The 8,205-nt window shown below is 34.9% G+C and overlaps 1 long non-coding RNA gene across 3 annotated transcripts; it reads right to left on the reverse strand.

Moving 5' to 3' along the window:
* Positions 1-322: 322 nt before the first annotated feature.
* On the reverse strand, positions 323-7,906 carry LOC132069740 (uncharacterized). 3 transcript variants are annotated; one of them, XR_009417818.1, is made up of 5 exons: positions 7,833-7,905; positions 4,365-4,446; positions 3,740-3,818; positions 3,403-3,526; positions 323-1,891 (listed from the first exon to the last, which is right to left on the reverse strand). It is a non-coding gene; the product is annotated as an uncharacterized LOC132069740 (long non-coding RNA). The 3 variants fall into 3 exon arrangements; XR_009417816.1 differs by lacking the exon at positions 4,365-4,446 and having other exon boundaries at positions 7,833-7,903; XR_009417817.1 differs by lacking the exons at positions 3,740-3,818; positions 4,365-4,446 and having other exon boundaries at positions 7,833-7,906.
* Between the last annotated feature and the right edge of the window lie 299 nt (positions 7,907-8,205).

Raw genomic sequence — 8,205 nt, forward strand, 5'->3', positions numbered from 1 at the left:
AATCTCTTGAAAGTATGATTGATTCTGTTAAGTAGAAATCAATAAGACAATCTTTGGTCCCACCCTCAGAAAGATGAGATTTATTAGTATCTTTTTTAGCTCAATGAATGTTTTTTGATATGTATAAATTAAATCCTGCATCCAAATTTTTCAGGACATATTATTTAAATACCAGGTAATAGGACCTACAGATGGATCTGCCTGAGGACATTACCAGATTATAAATACTTAATTTTAATATTAAAGCTCTGGTAGAATTTTCTCCCTTCTAATTAATTAAAAATAAGTACAACTGAACAAGAGAGAGAGAAAAAGAAAGAGAACCATTTAAGAAATGTTATTATGACATCCCATCAAAACAGAATTCTTTACAAGCTCATTTTCTTTAACATATCCTTTTTCAAAATGTATCAGAATTGTTAGGTAATATTCCCCATTTGCTTCACTATATTCTTGTAAAATATTTCATAATATTTAAAAGAAAATAATCAAAACTTGTGTTACTGATTTCCTTTTAGATAATGGAATAATGAAGAGATTGCAGGTTGTATAGACCTCTCAGGAACAATGTTAATAAATGTAAAAAAGGTTAAATATCTGGCAGAACAGGGACTTGCAATTAAGTGTTGCAGATTATGTTTAAAATAACATTTGTTCTACATCTAATGTGAGCCAAGAGACTGACTAAAAATTGCTTCCTAGATTATACTCTATTCCCAGAAAATTAAAATAATAATCTTTCCCTTGAGTGTTTAGAGGAACTGTATTGAAGAGAAGATTTTTAACATCTCTTTGATTTTTTCCTTGTAATATTATCATTTGTGATTACTAGACAGAAGTATGAATTTTCAGTTTACAGGGCAATCTCGTTCGTTCCAGAGATCTAGTATATGAACATTTATCTAAATATGGAAGTGAATAAATTCCAGAGAGATTAACACCACTTTTTTTATCCAACCATCAAGATAATCATAAATGAAACCTGGACACAGAATCCTTCACCTGGAAATTCCAAGTCAATCAATTCATGAATGGTGGCTATAAACTGGTATCTGGTTACTGTCAAATTGTCTTGACTTTGATGCTTCACTTGAGTCAGACCAAACGGTAAGAAAATGATTCTATGATTACAGTATGTGCTTTCAGTAGCATTTGTATTTCATTAAAGGTGACATTACTACCCAAGTTCCAAAACATAGGTCATTTATTAAAGTGACTTTATATCCTGATGTATTGGGTTTGTGTGGCTTTGGTTTTTGGTAACGGGGCAGTTACAGGGATGGCTCCCATGAGAAGTTACTAGAAGCTTCCTCAGTGTCCAGCACAGCCAATCCCTGGTGGTTCCATAGGCAGAAATGTCAATTAGACATGGTGGCAATGCCTCTGTGATAACACATTTTAGAAGAAATCTAAACAAAAAGTTGTTGTGCAGCTGTAATTGTGACTAGAGAAGAGCAGAGCAAGAACATGGGAATCGAACAACCATGCGGGCACAAAGGTCAGTGGAAAAAGGGGGAAAGGAGGTGCCCCAGTCCCTGGAGCTGAGATCCCTCTGCAGCTCATGGTGCAGCCCATGGTGAAGCAGCTGTGCCCCTGCAGGCGGAGGAGGTCCGTGGGGATGCAGAGATTCACCCCCAGCCCACGGAGGAGGAGCTGACGATGGAGTGACTGGATGCCTGGAGGAGGTTGTGAGCCCACGGGAGAGAGGGGGTCTGCTCCCCTAATGGAACAGCCTGTCCTTGAAAGACTGCACCCTATGGAAGAGTCATCCACACTGCAGCAGTTCGTGGAGAGCTGTAGCTCTTGAGATGGATCCACGCCGGAGAAGTTAATGGAGACCCATCTTCCATGGGAGGGACCCAACAGTGCAGCAGGGGAATGACTTGTCTCCCTGAGCAGAAGGAGAAACCACGGGTGATGAACTGAGCATAACCCCAATCCCTGCACCGCTGGGGGAGGAGAGAGAGCTGGGAAGGAAGGGGGGGAGGACAGGTGGTTTTTAGGCACTTATTTTAATTATTATCCTGATGTCATGTTATTGATAAATTCAACTCATACCTCTAAACTGAGCCTGTTTTGCCTGTGACAATATTTGATAAGTGGATTCTCCCAACCTTAACTCAACCCTTTTTCTCCTCTGTCCAGCTGCAGAGAGGAGAGAGTGAGCAGCTTTTGTGGGTATCTGGCATTCAGCACATTTTCTACTTTCATATACCATAATTTTTTCCATTTTTTTGTAGTTGCTGATTTTATTGAAACTTATGGGCTGTTTTGAAATATTTGTTCCTAGATGATTATAAAGTTAGCATTAACATTAAGTGGCCTTAATGCTCTGTTCTGTGAACACTTAATGGAACTGATTGAAGACTAGATAATTATTGATATTTTAGTCACTGTAAGACTAAAACATTCCTAAATTAAACACACTATTAAGTTACTTTAAATTCTTTTTTTTCTGTATTCTCAACACGCATTAACTGACTTGAATTTTAATGGAAAAAAACCCCCATCATAACTGATATAACTCTATAGCAAGAATTTTGTTCTGGGTTCCAATGCAAGGTAGTAATTTTGCTTTGGTCAATACTTTACAAGGAGTGTGACAGGCTTCTGCACTCCCTGTTTGAAAATTGGAGCCAAAATTCAGTAGAAGTGGAAAATATATTTTTAGTTTCTTTTTTCCTTAGAAACTGTGTTAATACTGTATTGCCAGAGAGGATTGAGCTTTCTTTAGACTTAAAGTATAGGACCATTCATGTAATGCCAGATAACTAGATAGCATATAGGTGCTATGAATCTCCACTTACAGAACTTGAGAATCTTCTTGAATGAATGCAACACAAACTTTATATTAAAACTCCTCTCAGTCCCCTGTGAGCTGTGCATATCCTGCATGCATCCTTGAGGCCACAAGGACTATCAGGGTATCCAACCACATTCTAGCAGACTATTGGCAAAATGCTTGATTTTGTACTGTTTCCCTCTTTTCTCTCCTCCTCTTTAATCCTTCATTTTTAGACTGAAAAAAACAAGCTGTTGCACATGGAAGCAAGCGTTGAGTGAAGAAGTGTCTATGATGATCTCAATAAATTCCTCAAATAGCTGACATTCAGCCTAGAGGTTTTACACCTTGTCTTTGTTCAAAAGAGGATTTCTTCATGTGTGAAAAAAGTGTGTTTTCTATAAAATATCCTGTGTCTACCCATGAGAGGATACAGTCCATTATACTGCCTTTTCTTTAATGTGTGAATATCTTCTTCTTAAACTAATAAAAATAGCTTTTGTGGAATGCAAAATTAAAATCAAAATACCGTTTCTTTTACTATAGGGCTTGCTATAATAATGATTAGAACTGTTATTATGAATATTTTGTTATCACAAAACCAGGAAATTCTTTCTAACCCTTGATGTGAGCTCTTCAACATGAGGTTTTTGAGTTGGGCACATATGTCTTCATTCTCTTATCCTTAACTGATTCTTCTTTCCCATGCCTCTGTCCTGACATTACACTTCAACTGAAGAAAAGCTGTGAAAATGAGAAAAAAATTACATTAAAAAAATTACACTGTGATGATGAACACTTTAATAATTGAGTTATCACTAAATATCATGCCACCTTTATGATGTCATGCAGGTGTTCAGAGTTCCTTTGCCTCTGAGGGTTAGGCTGCCAAGTTATTAACTGATGATTAATAAGAAGCACCACACAGCATCAGTAAAACAGTAAGTTTTGACTTACATCAGTAAGTTTGAAGATGTATTCAGTGTCTTTATTAGCCAGCTCTCTGCTGCTTCTGACTCATCACGTTATCGCAGTTCTCATCAGATCATATAATTGGAAAATTAACAAGGAAAGACACACAACTTTAAACTTCTTGTTGCAAATTTTTGAATGTCTATTATTGGATATACATATGCATACACACACACATATATAAATATGTCTATATAAAGAGAATGTAATTGTTTTTGGAGAAATATCTTATTAAAAGTATGTCCAATGGAAATATATTTTACTATTCCCTTTTTTTCTTCTTGCCTTCAAGTTACAAATGAGAATATAAATTTCACTCTGTCGATTTTGAGATCTAAATCTATGTTTGAGATCCTAATCTGTCTACCTATACCATCCATAAAGATGTGGTCAATATACTTACTGGAGTCAAGGGCACAATTCTCCTTATTCTAAAGTAGATATCTAAACCAAGCTAAATGAACCATAACCCAAAAGTTCCTCTTTCTTTTTTTTCTTTTCTATAAAGGACGTCAGCTCACTGTGGCTCTCATTTCCGGACACCTTTTTTGTGATCATATAAAGCTGGATTACTACAAGCACTTTCACAATATTTGAATAGTAAGCTTACATGAATTTAACCATGCTTCTGATTTTTTCCATTCACTGTTCTGGTATATTCTTTTCTAACTTTTTACTTTATTAGGTAATAGCTGTGGAATGAGATAGAGAGAAGATTAATGTACCAAAAATGAGAGTAGTCAAAGCTGTAGACAACAGGGAAATATATGTATCTACATATATTGTCATATGGCCTATTTAATAATAAGAAAATTATTTTCAGATAGCTAAATCATAAGTCTTAAGACTGACATTCTTAATGCTAGAGTTAAAAACTTGTAAAAAGACTTAATAAAAAAAAAAAAAAAGGCAGAGAGACACTCCAGACAAAACAATCCTTGAAAGCTGTCAACACAAGCCAAAAGGGAAATCCCTGCAGGTATATAAACATGCCGGTAGAAACCTTGGAGATTTTTCTCATTTGGGGTTCTGTCTAGTAAGAATCGGCGTTCCACATGGCAAACACCCACACAGCCAATGTGATACCTGTTCCTTGACTTGCATGAAAGATTCTTCTATTGAAGAAAAAGATCCAGTTAAAGCTAGTCATAGAAATTTTATTACTACACATTTCTTATTATAAACTTAATATAACTTCATAAATCAGGCACTGCTTAATTCTCTCTTGTATCATTGGTTTCAAGATAATGGGCAAAAAGGCGTTTCAAGCAGAGCATAATAAACCTGAAGTAGTTCACTTAAACTATCATTTTACCTAAATATTAAAATATGTTTATTTGGGTTGTTTGGGGTTTTTTTTCTGGAATGTATTATTAACAGTACAAAAGAGCAATAATTATCTGTAGGGGTTGCTATATTTATATCCAGCTATCAGATACCAGGAAATGGCTTCCTCTCATAACATATTACATCATCATGAATTATTAGTCATTGCTAATAAAATATTGATCTTGTGTCTATAAAGTGTTTTCTAGAGACTGGATATAGGTCATCTCAAAAAAATACTAGTGCTCTGGCATTATTTTCAGCTACCTTCCTCTACTGTATTTCAATAAATCACTCTGATTAGCTGTGCCAAATGTTCCAAAATACAAAATAAGAGTGTAGAAATAGAATTGTCCTGTCTGGCGCAACTTCACAGATCAAATAATTTAGAAATAATTATATTAGTGATGACAGCGGCCTTTGGCAAACTGAAAATGAAAACAAAAAAAAAAAAAAGCAAAAAAGAAAAAAGAAAATGGGAGGAAATAAAAGGTGTCCTTGAAGTCCATTTCTGCTCACACTTTGAAAAAATTCTCTGTTCAGCTGGGTGAAATGCCCTTTTTCAGTAGCACATAAAATAGCTTTTGATGAGCCACAGATCTTCCATTTTGTTATTATTTTCCATCTTATTAAATTAAGACTTTATATCAGGAATAGTAATTTCACATAAAAATGCCTAGAGCCAAGCTGCCAAAACTTTTGCTATGGTCTTGCAATCACAGTTGCTTAGCCATAATTGACCTATTACTTTAGGAACAAAGATCACTTGCTGAATCATACAGATACTATACAATTTGCATAAAGATGAGAAAATGTTCTTGAGTTTATGGAATATTGAATAACTTTTCTAAAGACTGTTTAGTTTTCCCTGATATTAGAAAATTACTGTTTCCTTTCCTCAGGTTTTACTATTGAACACAATGTATTTTTTCCTAACTGAATAATACTTAGGTAATAATAATGTCTTAGCTATAGAGAACTAAAATAGAAAGTCAGGCTACAAAATACTCAAGCTCTGAGATGCCTTTTATTTTTCCAGAGTAATGTATTCCATCTACATGCACGATCAAATGATAAATTTCATCCCCAGGCTTAATCAAACATCTCATCACAAATCTATTTTACATCATACAGACAACCACAATAAATTAAAATGAGTCTTTTAAAAATATCAGCTACATGTTAAAAATACTTTTTGCTTGTTTTTATTTACCATTCTTAAGTGCCTGACACAGAACTGTGTTACATAATTGTGAGTGGGCAATTGTCCTTGCCTGTTCTGTGAATTAGATATGCATAGCATTTATGATTCTCTTCCCATAAAATACATTCACAATTATGTCCTTTAAGTCTCTCAGCATACCATGTAGACTGTGCTTCTGTGTCCAGGTGAACCTTTTCTCAAGTCAAGTGGAAATGTCTAACAGGAACTTGAAATCAACCTTTATGGTTCTCACAACTTGAGTTTGGAACCCCATTATTTTTTCAGAACAGATCACACTTTTTACCCTGTTCATCTCATATTTTCTAATAATAAGGATATAAATCAAATGAAACAAACACCGTAAAAGTGTGGGAAAATGGTGGGTTTCATACTCTGCTCGTTTCAAAAGCTGATGCTATTTTTAAGAGACCCCTCCGAGAAGTAAAAAATTTTAAAAAAGCCTTTGATTAGCTTCAAAGGTTTTGGGTAGTCTGTTGAATTTTCCAGTATATAAAATAAAAAAAAAAAAGTGTTGAGAAATATGGTTTATAGTTTAATTTAATTCTGCCAGACTCTACCTGAATTACTGTCAGGATTTTTATTCCCAGAATTTAAAATGAACCAACCTTTCAGCAGACTTACAGGGCTCTAAAAAGCATACTTTACAAAATGAGATAGAAAAAAATTTTACTTCTTAAGAAGATTGGAAAAATATATAAAAAAAGGTAATGCAACAGATTTAATATTAAGAGTTCAGAAAAATCTTATAACAAATGTTGAAGAATGGTCAAAAAGAAGATGGAATTTATATATTATATTAATTGCTCAGGACCGGGGGGAACAAAACAGAAAATACTTGAATTAGACATCGTGAATTCCAATTGTTTCCATTTATTTATTCTTAGAATAAAAAAAATTCTTTCTCAAAAAACTGGCATTGATTATTATGTGTTGAATGCAATGCAGTGTATTCAGTGACTAAGGAAAACAAACAAATTAATGTCCACATCAGCAGAATAAATGAAATATAATGGAACAATATAAAGAGTATACTTTGGCCCACAAACCCTTCCCATCTTTTTTACCTTCCATTTCATAATATTATCAGCTGTTTTCTAGATCACCAATTTCTTTTTTGATCTGGGCCAGTAAGCCTCTCACCCAAATAGAAACCAAGTATATCAGAAGTGAGATACATCAATTTCGAAGGTGTTGTTTTTCACTCTTACTAAAATAAAAGAGGCTTTCAGATTGAAAGCCTGTTGGATTTCTGATGGAACAGTGTCTCTTATGGGCATTAACAAAGACAATTGTGCTTCCAAAGCCAAAATTTCTTTGAAAGTCTGATTTCCAGGACATAAAAACGATCCATAAATTCTCATAGACTCTAAATATACACAGCAATAATTCTGAAATTAAGAAACTTTAAAAATGAAAAATACATAAGGCTGCCAAAAGATAAACACAACAGGTAAATTTGAAATAGGCCAGATTTGACCAGGAATACAGGAATCAAAATGTTGCCATCTTATTGCAAAGCTCCCATACCTTCTCAGTGACTTCCTATAAAGCTCCTCACAGCACTGACTCCTCCTTCTTCCTCACAACACAACCAACAAACCCCAAGCCTCTCCTCACCCAGCTACCCCACGCTTTTGTATCACTCATCTTCTCATTGGGCACAGCTGTGGCCTGTTAAGGGCAGGGCTGTTCCTAATCTTTGGTGATTAGTGCAGCTGCAACTCCTCAGGGGTGAGATTGCCTTCTGCACTATTCTCTCACATTCTATCCCTCCACATCAAAATATGGAAAGATTCTTTTTTTTTTTTTTTTTTCTTAATTTGATTATTTTGGAGTCATCTGGCCCAACCTCCCTGCTGAAGCAGGGTCATCCTAGAGCGCATAGCACAGAATTTTGTCC

The sequence above is a fragment of the Ammospiza nelsoni genome, chromosome 2, assembly GCF_027579445.1.
Source record: "Ammospiza nelsoni isolate bAmmNel1 chromosome 2, bAmmNel1.pri, whole genome shotgun sequence".
NCBI classification, from domain to species: Eukaryota; Metazoa; Chordata; class Aves; order Passeriformes; family Passerellidae; genus Ammospiza; species Ammospiza nelsoni.